The sequence below is a fragment of the Nannobrachium achirus genome (genome assembly GCF_963921795.1).
Source record: "Nannobrachium achirus genome assembly, chromosome: 14".
Taxonomy (NCBI): domain Eukaryota; kingdom Metazoa; phylum Chordata; class Actinopteri; order Myctophiformes; family Myctophidae; genus Nannobrachium; species Nannobrachium achirus.
In genome coordinates this window covers 53,984,180-53,997,519 of record NC_137821.1, presented here as the reverse complement: position 1 = coordinate 53,997,519, position 13,340 = coordinate 53,984,180, and positions in this window count along the sequence as shown.

Below are 13,340 nucleotides of genomic sequence, written 5' to 3'. Positions count from 1 at the left end.
GCATCCATGCACACGTTTGCATCCATGTCAACGTTTGTATCCATCCACACGTTTGCATCCATGTAGACGTCTGTACCTAAGTGTTGGAAAAAAGATATATTTAAAACAGGATATTGAATCATTGAACCGTTTAATTTGATCGTGAGGCTGTATGATATTTCATCTGTATTACTAATATGAATACATGTATTCACGTCTCATTCAGTTGTGAGCGTCATGAAGTTTTAATTCCAGTTCAACATATTACTGGAATTTCCCTCAACATCCATTTCATTGTGGGCTCTGGTGCTACTAATCAGTGTCTGATGATAACAATATGGCATGAGAACCCTTAAAGCACAATTCAACTTTGGTGTTCACTATTTAGGTTGTTTTCCCCATCCATTTACAATGACTGATGGAGATGTTGTGTCACAGTTATCTATCTATAAATGCGAGAAGTCTCTGCGTGTCTGTCTGTCTGTCTGTCTGTCTGTCTGTGTGTCTGTAATCCGCGTATCTCGAGAACCGTTCGTCCCACCGGCTTCAGATTCGGCACGCGCGTTCCCCGCCGCGGCACGGAGTGCAGTGCCGGGCCTCGACCCGACCCGACGCGCGGTTCTCCGAAACCGGCCCGAAACGTTCGGAATATCCTTATGCGGAGCTGATTGTTGACATCAGGCTGTTCCGGAGGAAATCGGCGCAAGCGCTGACTCATTGTGACATCACTCATAAAAGGCTCTGACATCACGTACGCCACATGAGTCAACAAAAAATCTCTGAATATCTCCATATAGCATATATGGGCATAAAATGGACGCAGAATCACAAAGATCTCCATATACGGGCATAAAGGGACACAGACAGACGGATACAGAGATCTCCATAAATGGGCATAAAATGGACGCAAATGGCATATATGGGCATAAAATTTACGCAGAATCACAAAGATCTCCATATACGGGCATAAAGGGACACAGACAGACAGATACAGAGATCTCCATATATGGGCGTGAAATGGACGCAAATAGACAGATATCTCCATATTTGGGCATATGGGCATAAAATGGACCCAGAACTATATCTGCAGTGATCTCCATATATGGACATAAAATGGACTCTGACAAACAGACAGATAACAGATATCTCCATATATGGGCATAAATGGACACAGGCAAACAGATGGTCAAAACGGGTCCTATGACAACAGGTATAATGGGGTTTGCATTAAAGGGCGGGGCATTCATTCCCTATTTACATCGTTCCCGAGTTGGCCAGGTCGCCGACTAGACGCTGGAAGGGCGGCCCAGCTTCTAGTTCTTTAAAAAAGAGAAAGAGAGCACTCAATAGCGTAAAATCATATACACTGAGGAAGGTCTCCTGGCCAAATTGTCCTTATGTGATCTGCTGCTTCTGTTTTTAATCAAGAGCTGGGGGGATGGGGAAACCCCTGATACTGAACAAACACTCTATAATCAGGGCTACTCAACTTAACATGGCTCAGGGGCAGGGGCGGCCTTAAGAATTGGGAGGCCCGTTTCAAGATCTAATTTGGAGCCCACATTGCCATTTGCGCATTGGCGTGACATGTTAAGGTAATACATTAGGATACTCACAAGTTATATTGTGGATACAAGCAGTGGATGCTGTCCCAGCGTCTGGTTTAATAGGACAGGACAGCCTTTTGGGGAAGTTGACATAATTGCTCCTCATATATATATATATTCCATTCAAGGTAACGTTTTAACGTGTCCAGCTGTCCATGATTAACACCGTGTTTCATCTGACTGGATGCGACAGATCAGTGTTGCGTCCATGTTTGTTGTTGTCATCTTAAAATGAGCGTGCATTGTTGTTAATTAGTGGTTGAACAACTTGCCAACTTTACTCACAAGTGCCCTATCGTTTGAAAGGATCTGTGATCTATTCTAACTAATAACAACTTGTTTTGACAGTCCATCCATATACTGCACAACTAAACCGCGCGCCTAGCTCGTATTCCAAAGTCAAGCCGAACGTTGTGCAGCGTCACAGCGTGATAGAGGGGGGGCCCATTGAGGGGGGCTTCCGATGGAGCGTCATTCGCATTGAGCGTCATTTATTTGGACTGAGATTTACCGGCAGTCGGAGTCCCCCTTGGCCACAGGATATTAGGCAGCACTAGCACGTTACAGAAAGGGGGCCCCAATGTGAGAGGGGGTTTCCGTTGGACGGTCATTCGCATTGACCGTGATTTGGACTTAGACTGACCGGCAGTCGGAGGCCCCCCTGACGGCCGCGCCCGTTTCAATTGAAACGGTTGAAACATAGTAAAGGCCGCCTATGCTCAGGGGCCACTCAGCCAAAATACAAAAGTCCAAGGGCCGCAAGCTAAACATTACAGTCCTATTCTGGACGTTTAAGACAATGATTGTGTAACACAATACATGAGTAGTCTAAAAAATTAAGGAAACACAGAAAACAGACACATTTCCATCTATAATAAGGCCAAACCTCATTGAACAAAAAGATTTTCAAGGAATGATTAATGATGAAATTATTTTTCTTCTTTTGGAACAAACAAAATAGTAAAAATGACTTCTATAAAACAAGACAAAATAGTTTCATAGTGATCTTTCAGAAAAACTGAAATATGACACCAGGAATTAATTATCCTGACTGAAAAGTAGACAAAATATACAGATGACAGAAGATTTTAATACTTCCAAAACATTCATAAGTCGTTTAATGAACAAAGGTTTGTTTTTTAACCTGAAGTTGTACAATCATTTTGATTCAAATTAGAACCAGTTGTCATTATCAGAAAGAAGGACTAGTGTCCGTGACCATCATGATTGGTTAAAAAACTGACCGTGCTGCGGTGCTAAGTACATAAAAGAAGTCCCACTCTGATTGGTCCATTGGACAGCTGAGCCCTGATTGGCTCCCTGAGACTCAACTGTGCTGTAATTAAAGTATATATTTAGCAGAAATAAAGAAGAAATCTATAGAAATGTATCAAGTAGGAATCTAATTGACAACATGTTTATTAATAGACAGACTGCTTACCTGACACAACCTGTAAATGCAGAGAGAGAGAGAGAGAGAGAGAGAGAGAGAGAGAGAGAGAGAGAGAGAGAGAGAGAATCTTTGAACTTTAAAGTTGCCATGCCATGGAAATCAAGTATCATCATCAGTACCATTTAAGATGAATTGCTCAGTGATTGTAGTCTAGATCAACAGTTCTCAAACTCCTTCATGTCAAGGACCCCCAGATTGATATGTATTTGGCGATGGACCCCCATCTGAGAAGATTTTTGCCAGGGACCCCCATACTAGATGTATGTTGTTAACATGCTTTTGTTTCACATATAACATTTTCTAAAATAAATAAATACATAAATCAAGAGTTCATGAACATAGCAGATCTACAAGCTCACAACACATCTTGATGTGATGTGCTGTGAGCTTGTATATCAGCTATTTTCAAATAGCCAAAGGTTAAACAGATTTTGATCCTGTATGAACTACTTCATTAGATCGATGTTTTAAAATGCTAACACATTTTGTTGGTTTCCGGACCCTACTTTGGGAACCACTGAAGATGAACACTATGGCAAAAATAAATGGTATTTACAATCGAAGGGTCAGGGGGAGGTAAGGTTAGGCTAAGTTTACTGTTACCACCTACCACTTTCAAGTAGCAGCCGCCTGTAAGTGTTTTTAAGAGCGGTTTTAAAGGAGGTTAGGGATTTACTCTCCTTTAAGGCCTTCGGTAGGGCGTTCCACATTTTAGCAGGAGAACGAATTTGAATCTTTGTTTGAGACGATTCTGGTTTGAACATGATCTGTGGAGCTGCCACTGGTGTTGTAGTTGTGGACATCCTTGACATTTTGGAAGTATTTTGTGAGGTACATGGGTATCTTATCTTGCTAGTGGTGTAGAGTATCTTGTACACCAGGCCAATTGCAAGACGCTTTGGCTGTCATTTACTTTGAGCCACCCCATGCTTGACTGGTGACTAGCGGTGAGGTGAGCTCGAGAAGGAAGATGAAGCACAAGCCGAATTAGTTTGTTTTGGGATGTTTGGAGCCTTGTTTTTAGGACCTTTGAGGCATCGCGTTACCAATGGACTCCATAGTCATAGAGGGGCTGAATGAGTGCACCCGCTAGACTAGAGTCTTCTGTGTATTGTAATTGACCATCGGGGCGATCCTCTGTCAAATGAATTCCTAATTCCTATTTGTGTTGTCCTTACCTTTGTATGCCAGGTAGTGTCGACACAGCAGGAACAGGACAACCAGTAGAATCACAACCAGAGGCAATGAAAAAAGCATTTAAGCAGACACTGGAGGTTGAATAGATCTATAGTCACTGAAGACACTGTAATGCAGTATGAGGACAATGCAAATATAGAATTGCTAGCGAAACTATTCATATCTACTGTAGAGTCACACTTGGATTATTTGAGCCGACATTTACGTGAACGGATCGCGCACGCGAAACGCACAGGGATAAGATGCGTCGGCCGAAACCGCCACTCTAAGCCAATGCAGAGGGAGGAATTTGGCTGGTGACTGTGGTGAGAATACAACGGGGATCGCGTGATGTTTATGTAAAATGAATGCAGTTCAGATCATAAAATAATAAAAGAAATTTCATGGCTAATCTACCAACAAGCCATTCTATTTCGGCTGGCGAAGTGTTAAAGGACAACTTAGTTTTTTTACAACAAGGGTTCATATTTTAGAATATTAGAGAAAAGAAAAGATGGGTGTTAAAATGTTTTCATTTACTTCTTTCTAGCGTTTTAGGGATTTTAACGATTTTGATTTGCATGCATGCCCCCAGGTTGGGGGCATGCCTGCAAGTGGCTAAATACAGTATGTCTTAGACACAATAAGCCCATTCCCAAGATCCACCGCAATCTTTCATGGGCAGATGTGACTTATGGGGTGGTTTAAATACTAATAAAGAAATTGCCGCCTTATTGTGTCTAAAAATACATATTTAGCCACTTGTACACATGCCCCCACCCACTGAAATCGAAAATACTAAAATCGTTAAACAATAGAAAGCAGTAAATGAAAACATGTTAACACTCTTCTTTTCTCTAATTAAAATGTAAAATATGAATCCTTGTTGTGAAAAAAAAAACAAAGTTGTCCTTTAATGTTTGAACAGAAAAGGTTGATTCTCTGTCTGATTACTCAGCTAGTTAGTAGTATTATTTTTGATTCAAGGGTACAGGTACAATATTGAGGAAATACTTCTAGCATATTGTGAAAGCCAAGGACTCCAGGTGAATTTGTTTACCTTTCTTGACATGGACGTTCCCGCTCAGATCAGTGGGTATCGTGCCGCGGTGAGACACAAACACAATCGCTCCGCGAGCAAACGCTAGTCGATACGCCTAGCAGCCACTCTTGCCTCCCGCGAGTGCATGCAGGAACGAGCACGCGTGGGGGAATTTCCTGGGACATCGCCCACTCGCCGGCGTGGCGTGTGTGTATCACCGCGGCGCGGTCCCCGCTGATCCTAGCGGGAGCCCCTGCGGCAACCGCTGCCCGTCTGTAGGGCCCTTTACTCTTCTCTGTCTCTATGTTGGTGCTTATATCTGGACATAAGACATGTGCTCACCAGTTACAGTATATTGCAGTGTGTGCGCGTGTGTGCATGCGTGCGTGCATGCTTGTCTGAGCACACAAGAATAAGAAACAAAAAGGTACGGTATTGTGGCCTGATCTAGCCATCTTCACTTGGACAGACTGAGTTAGCTAAGTAAAATATTAACATGACAGAAAATAAAGATGTATGTATTTGTTTATTTACTTCACATACTTTGAAAAACTGAAGCAAAAACATTGAAGCAAAACTAATTATTTGTTTGAGATGAATGAAAGTACTATCAAACAGCAGGTCGCAATCGCTACAAACATTAATACCAGTAAGACTCCCTAATCGGGAGATAAGCGACCGTAGGTCGCTTATCTCCACAAATAGGGCAAAATCTTCCTGATCCATGTTGATGACATGAGTGTAGACATGCTGTGTAGTAATTTTCGTGATTTTAGGGCCAAATCTGTAGGAGCAGTGTCCAAAAATGTGTTTATAAAAATCGTCCTGAAGGTGGCGCTATATGGGACAGATTCATGTTGATGGGATGAGTGTAGACATATTGTGTAGCGATTTGCGTGATTTTAGGGCAAAAACTGTAGGAGCAGTGTCCAAAAATGTGTTTTAAAAATCGGCCTGAAGGTGGCGCTAGAAGAGGGCCATGTGAGAAATGAGGGGTGGGGTCTCCGAGTTGCCTTGGCGGACGAATAGGTACCGGCCCCGGCTCTCCCGGACGCTCCTAGCCCGAGTTACGACATTTTATGTGAGCGGCAGTGGAGGGGGTCCTCCACTGGGGGCGCCACCACTTTTGCATCCGTTCTGGAGCACCAGGAGTGGGTGGTCCCCAGGAATTCCCCGTGAGCAGCCCCGTTGGGGTGGTCATTTGGTCATTTTTGCACATTTGGTCATTTTTTACACCTGGGGGTCCCCCAGGGACCTGGGGGTCCCTGAAGCTCCGGGGGTCCTTGGAGGTTGTAGTTTGGCAGGTAAGGAGTGTGTGTGCAAAATTTGGCATGGATGGGGGCAACGGTTGTGGAGATATGAGCAGGGCAAAAGTGTGACGTGTGTGACGTGTGACGGAGAGACAGACAGACAGACAGACAGACAGACAGACAGACAGACAGCCGGTGGAGGTTTTGGTAGTATAATCTTTAAAAAAACAGTAAAACAAACAGTAAACTATAAAATATACATTACATCTTTAACATCTACTTCAGAATATCTTAACACGACAAAGAAAATGTTGAATTAATATATACAGTAGTAATTCGTTGTAATAGGACTATTATTTATTTAAAACCACAGGTTCCATACAAAAAAGGTGCGATAATGAGGTGTAAAATTGGTGTTTTATGCAATTATATGTATATGCACATGTGTACTGTATCTTTGTATGTGCATTTGAACCACATCTAAGAGAAATCCATTGACACTTCAACAAAACAAACAAAACATAGTTTGAAGTGAACCTTTGTAGTTCAGTCCAAAATGTGCATACTTTGTGTGCGGGCGTGCGTGCGTGCCTGCATGCATGCCTGCGAGAGAACATGAATGTTACCCTGCATTCATTCACAAGATCCACAATCCATGCCGCCGCACATGTCTGCACCTGTAAGAGTTGAAACCAAGATACATTTAAAACAGGATATTGAGTCATTGAACTGTTTAATTTGATCATGAGCTGTATGATATTTCATCTATTGTTTCTCCTTAATTGTGGAATATGAATACATGTATTCACATCTCATTCAGTTATGAGCGTTGCCATTAAGTTCCATTTTAATTCCAGCTCAACATATCAAAGATATCTTTGCTTACTGGAATTTCCCTCAACATCCATTTCATTGTGGGCTCTGGTGCTACTAATCAGTGTCTGATGATAACAATATGCATGAGAACCCTTAAAGCACAATTCAACTTTGGTGTTCACTATTTAGGTTGTTTGAGATTTAAGATGTTGTGTTGCATTAGCCTGACTGCAAGCGTCAGACTCTATCACACACTTCGTTTTGGGAAGAGAGTCTGATCCTTCGGACAGAGATTCTACTTCAGCGGGGGCGGGCTAAAGCCTATTGACGTCACACACACACACACACACACACACACACACACACACACACACACACGCTTAGAGCCCCCGACGGCGACGTGGCGTGACATTGCAAAAATATGTTATTTCTCATAACATATTATATGACTGCATGTTTACGTTAGTGCAAAATGGTATTAAAACGTAATGAAACTGCACTATTGTAGTTTATTAAAATAATTCGAGTCGAGTCTGACTCCGCCATTACAGTTTTCACGGACCAAAAATACTAGCGGTTCACGTGGGCAGAAGAGCACCAATCAGAGTCCACTAGGGACTCTCACGTGGGCAGAACAGCTCCGAAGGGAGGGGGCTGGGGACCGGACCAGACCAGCCTACCACGTGCCTCAAGTCTACAGCCCTGATTGGCCCATTCAATTCGCCCGCTCTTCTGGCGAGACGAAATAAAATAAAATATCTCCGGGTTCAGTCCACACTACACACCACCCACCAACAGGGGGTGGTAATGTGCGGACTGATTTATCAGGCTAGTGTTGCATGAGCAACAACAAACTATGATTTTGTCACAGTTATTCTTAAAAAAAGAGAAAGAGAGCACTCAACAGCGTAAAATCATATACACTGAGAGGTCTCCAGGTCAAATGTTCCTTATCTGATCCACTGCTGGGGGTGAACTCTTAAATAAACAAGGAAGAATCTTTTCTAAATGAGTTCATTTTATGTTTAATCAAGAGCTGGAGGGATGGGGAAATCCTGTTACTGAACAAAGTACTCCTTATATCAGGGCTAATCAACTTAAGATGGCTCAGGCAGCAAAATACAAAAAGTCCAAGGGCAGCAAGCTAAAAATGACAGTCCTATTTTGGACGTTAAGACAATGATTTTGTAACACTACATGAGTAGTCTAAAACCTCATTGAACAAAAATGTTGTCAAGGAATGATTAATGATGAAATGATGTTTCTTCTTTTGGAACAAACAGAATATCAAAAACGTCTTGTATAAAACAAGACAAAATAGTTTCCGAGAGATCTTTCAGAGAAACTGAAATATGACACCAGAAATTATTCATCCCGACTGAAAAGTAGACAGAATATATTTGTATTGGTATGACCATGACAGGCCGCATAGACATGCTGCAGGTTGAATAGCTCTGAGCAATCAGAATATAAAGCAATTTAACACTTATGGCCTGTTCATACTTTGACCGAAACCAAACTTTCCGGTCAAAAGGTCCGGTTCGACTACAAAATGACTTCACTTGTGACTTCTGAAAAGCATTAGACCGAATTAGAGTTCGGAAATTTGCACGTCGGAAAGTCCAACTTACCGAAATTTTGTCAGAGATACTATGGACAGGCCTTTATTTTAACGAATATAATTTACCCTGCCTCTTATTTAGAAAATAATTAAACACAAAACTAACTGACAGATTTTAATTTTTCCAAAACATTCAGGTTTGTTTTTAACTTGAGGTTGTCATTATCAGAAAGAAGGACGACAGTCAGAAGTGTCCATGACCAACATGATTGGTTCAAAAACTGACCGTAGTACACAAAATCAGCTCCACCCTGATTGGTCCAATGGACAGCTGAGCCCTGATTGGCTCCCTGAGACTGAACTGTGCTGTAATTAAAGTATTTAGCAGAAATGAAGACATCTATAGAAATGTATTACTGTAAGTAGGAATCTAATTGACAAAACGTTTATTAATACAGTAATACTGCTTACCTGCCACAACATTTATCTGTAAAGAGAGAGAGAGAGAGAGAGAGAGAGAGAGAGAGAGAGAGAGAGAGAGAGAGAGAGAGAGAGAGAGAGAGAATCTTTGAATTAAAATTGCTATGCCATGGAAATCAACATTTAAGATGGGTTGCTTATAGTAGAGGTTCCCAATCTTTTTTGGCTCAAGGCACCCCTATAAATATATTTTTCATCCGAGGCACCCCTACACTATATTCATAATTTTCGCTCCCAGCACCTTATATTTATAGCAAATTTTTGCGATTATGTTGCGAGTAAACCGTTGAGATAATATCCATTTTGAACCCCCCCACGCTTGAATAGTGAATAGCGGTGAGGTGAGCCCGAGAAGGAAGGTTAAACAGGACCCTAATTAGTTTGTTTTGGGCTGTTTGGAGCCTTGTTTTATGGTCTTTGAGGCATACATGGACTCCATAGTCATAGAGGGTCTGAATGAGTGCACCCGAGGCTAGAGTCTTCTGTGTATTCTATTTGACCATCAGGGCGATCCTCTGTAAAGAAACTATTTCATTTTAATTTTGTGTTGTCCTTACCTTTGAGTGTTATACCAAGGGCCAGGATCATCAGTAGAATGCAAGCCAAAAGTGCCACTGACACACATAGAATATCCATCCATTCCCAAGTTCCATTGACCGTAGGTTGAGTAGATCTAGTCTCTGAAGGTTTAGATCTTGTCACTGAAGGTTTAGATCTTGTCACTGAAGGTTTAGATCTTGTCACTGAAGGTTGAGGCATTATGAGGACAATAAATGAATTTGAAAAAATAGATCAGAATTAGAATGCCACTTTTTTTTTGTTACATTAACAAATCCAAATTCACAGGGCTATAGGCTAGTAAAGGCTACAGTCTCCATATTAAATACTTGCTAAAACACATTTAAGTGCCTACTCACCATTTGTGACTATTGTGACTGCATCACTGAATTCAATGTAGTAAGCCGGTTGCCCTCTCCGTCCATAGCACCTGTAGACTCCTCCTTCTGACACACTGATTGGTCCATCAGAGTGTTGGATCAGTGAGGGTGGGCCATGTTGTTTGTACCAGTAGTATCCCCACATCCATCCAGATGAGCCCTCCACAGAGCAGCTCAGTGTAACACTGCCCCCTACAGGTAGGTCTGTTTGGTCAGCTTTCAGTGTGGCCTTTGGTTTCTTACCTGTTGATCAGATTAGGAAGAATAAAACTACAACAGTCAGTTCCTGGAGAAACTGTATGGACTACAGTAACTGATAATTACATAATGTAACATGGCTCTGTCATATACCGGTACTCAGTGATGAATATAGTATTAATCACTAATGTAACTGAAAATAATTATTGATAAATAATTGCTGCCTGATAACGACAATGTCACTATCACAACAAGCCAATCACAGATTGACCATCCCTCCAGCTATGGGATCTTGTCTCTATCCACCTACACTTGGTCATGGATCAAGATAGGCCTAATGGTGTTTTCATCATGGGAAGTTGTGATTACTGATAAACAATAAAACAATAAATGTACATAAACTATATTGATCCAGTACTGAGGAAATGACCTGAAAGGAACATATTAGGAAATGAGGTAGTTTATATGTAAATATCAGTGCAATAACAGCTTTAATATAATATATTGTGGTAATTGATGTGTGGAAGAAACAAAAGATAATACCAGTAGCCTCTTTGAAATGCCATATCCTTACAGGATATTTATGTATTTAAAATGTGCATATATGAGTGCTATGAATGACCTTACCAATAATGGCAGTGATGAAAATATGACTTACCGGATACAATCAAAGTGACTTTGTTACTTTGTTTTATAAGCTGTTGATTGTTTATTTGAGAACCAGTACACTGGTATTCACCACTGTGGCCTGGCACTATTTGTTTCAATGGAAATGTATTCAGACCAGAGTATGGCAGAAATGGAGGACCATCTTTGTCAAGTCTGTACCACCAGTCAGTTGTCTCTCCCTCTCTCATGTCACATATGAATGTAACAGACTCTCCAATAAACAACGGGGACCAGTTGGGCTCCAGACTTAGAACAGCTCGTGTTGTCTCTACACAAAAACATAAAACACACAAGTAGATTAAAACCAAACGCTACAAACAGCCTCATCTGTCACTAAACCAGAGTAATAAACAAGTTGAGTAGATGCATAATAGCAAACTGACACAAATATATGTAATAACTGAGAGAGGTTAAGATCTTGACTGAGTGAATAAAGAGTTTAGAAAAAGGTGAGAAAAAAAGTTCACCTTGACTGTGTCCATAGGAGAGGAAGGTACTCAGCACTGAAACATATTCGAAAGAGAGAACATCAAGTTCAGCATAAATATCTGCATTTTAGTTATTCCTAATTAACACACCAACAGACAACCATTGACTGCCCTACAAAACTACAGAAATAATTAAACTCATAAAAAGTGATTTAAAGTATTGCAATTATAGGTTATCATCAGTAGGCTAAGTGATAATACTGAATAAAATGAATGCAATTCTATAGTTTTAGTCGTAATCTGCACTATTTTAGTTTTTGTTTAGTTTTAGTTAATCAACTAAATGTGAAAAGAAATGTGTTCATTCTGCTGTTTTATTCAATTCATTTTATATTTTAGCTACAAGGCTATTTCATCTGGGAAACGGCATGCGTTTGCAGCGCAGTGCATTCATTCGGCTCTATGCAGAGAGTTGTGCTTTGAACCAGAGTGAGGGAGCGCTCAGCGCAGAGTGCAGGATAGAGTATTATAAATAATACACGTTCCGGGGTTTGCCTTGGAAATCCGCCTCTCAGAGAGTGTTTGAACCATTGAACGTGCATTGTAAATGTGTATGCTATAATGGTCTGTGATACGAGGAAAACCCTGGACATTTGAAGGAATTTAGAAAAAAAAAAACAACAGACCATAGGGGACCCAAAAAAGGACTTGTGGTCACATGTGCTCCTCGATTCAAAGTGTTAAGCAAGTGTGCCGATTCAAAGTTAGTAGCCATTATTCCTTCATTGAAATGGTTCAAACACTATAGTTCAAGGAACAATAGTGCTATATACTCACAGAGCACACAGGGTGAGATGATACCCATCCTCTCCTGTGATGAACTCTGAAGGGACCTGTTAAGTATCCTCTGTGAGTTGTCCCCAGTTTTGCTGAATGAAGTTGAGGATCCAGGCAAGTTTTCAGGGAAGTCCACAAGTTTAATGACAAGCATCTCAGTCAGCAATCGCTGCCCTATTCAAGCTTTGTTGGAGCCGGCTCCAAGTACCAGTTAAACCATTGCTTCTTTTTTTCTTTAGCCCCCTTTTTCGAGCTCTCCCTAACATGCCACTGCTCATTGGAGGGAGAGAGAGAGAGAGAGAGAGAGCTGCCTGTGAGTGGCCGTCCTCAGTACGCCCCTCCCCCTCTCAGAGGGGTCACAAGGGGGATAAAGTGGGACTTACTAGTTACTAGAGTTACAAGGACCCAAGGTGGGGGGGCCTTGAAACCCCCTCCCCAAGAACATACATAGGAGGGCCCACAGTGAATCTTTGTACCCAGGGCCCAGAATTTGGTGTGACAGCCCTGCCCCCTCCCCCTAGCTGTGCAGCTCTCCCAGTTCAAAGCAGCACGTCTATGCAGTCACAGGCAGCCCCCTAAACATTTTTCGGCCTATTAGACGTCTAATATAGGTCTAAAGGCTCATCTAAAATACGTCTAATATACGTCTAGATTTTGAAGTTTTTTAGATGTCTAAGCTTAGACTAGACGTTGATTAGACGTCTAATAGACTGTGTCTATATATAGCCGTTGAAATAACGTCTAATCAACGTCTAGTCTAAGCTTAGACGTCTAAAAAACGTGCAAATCTATACCTCTATTAGACCAATTTTAGACCAACGTCTAATAGACATCTATAAGTGATAGAATCAAACATTTTTGGCCTCCTCTACTAACTGCCGCCCTGGGCAACTGACTGGTTCGGCT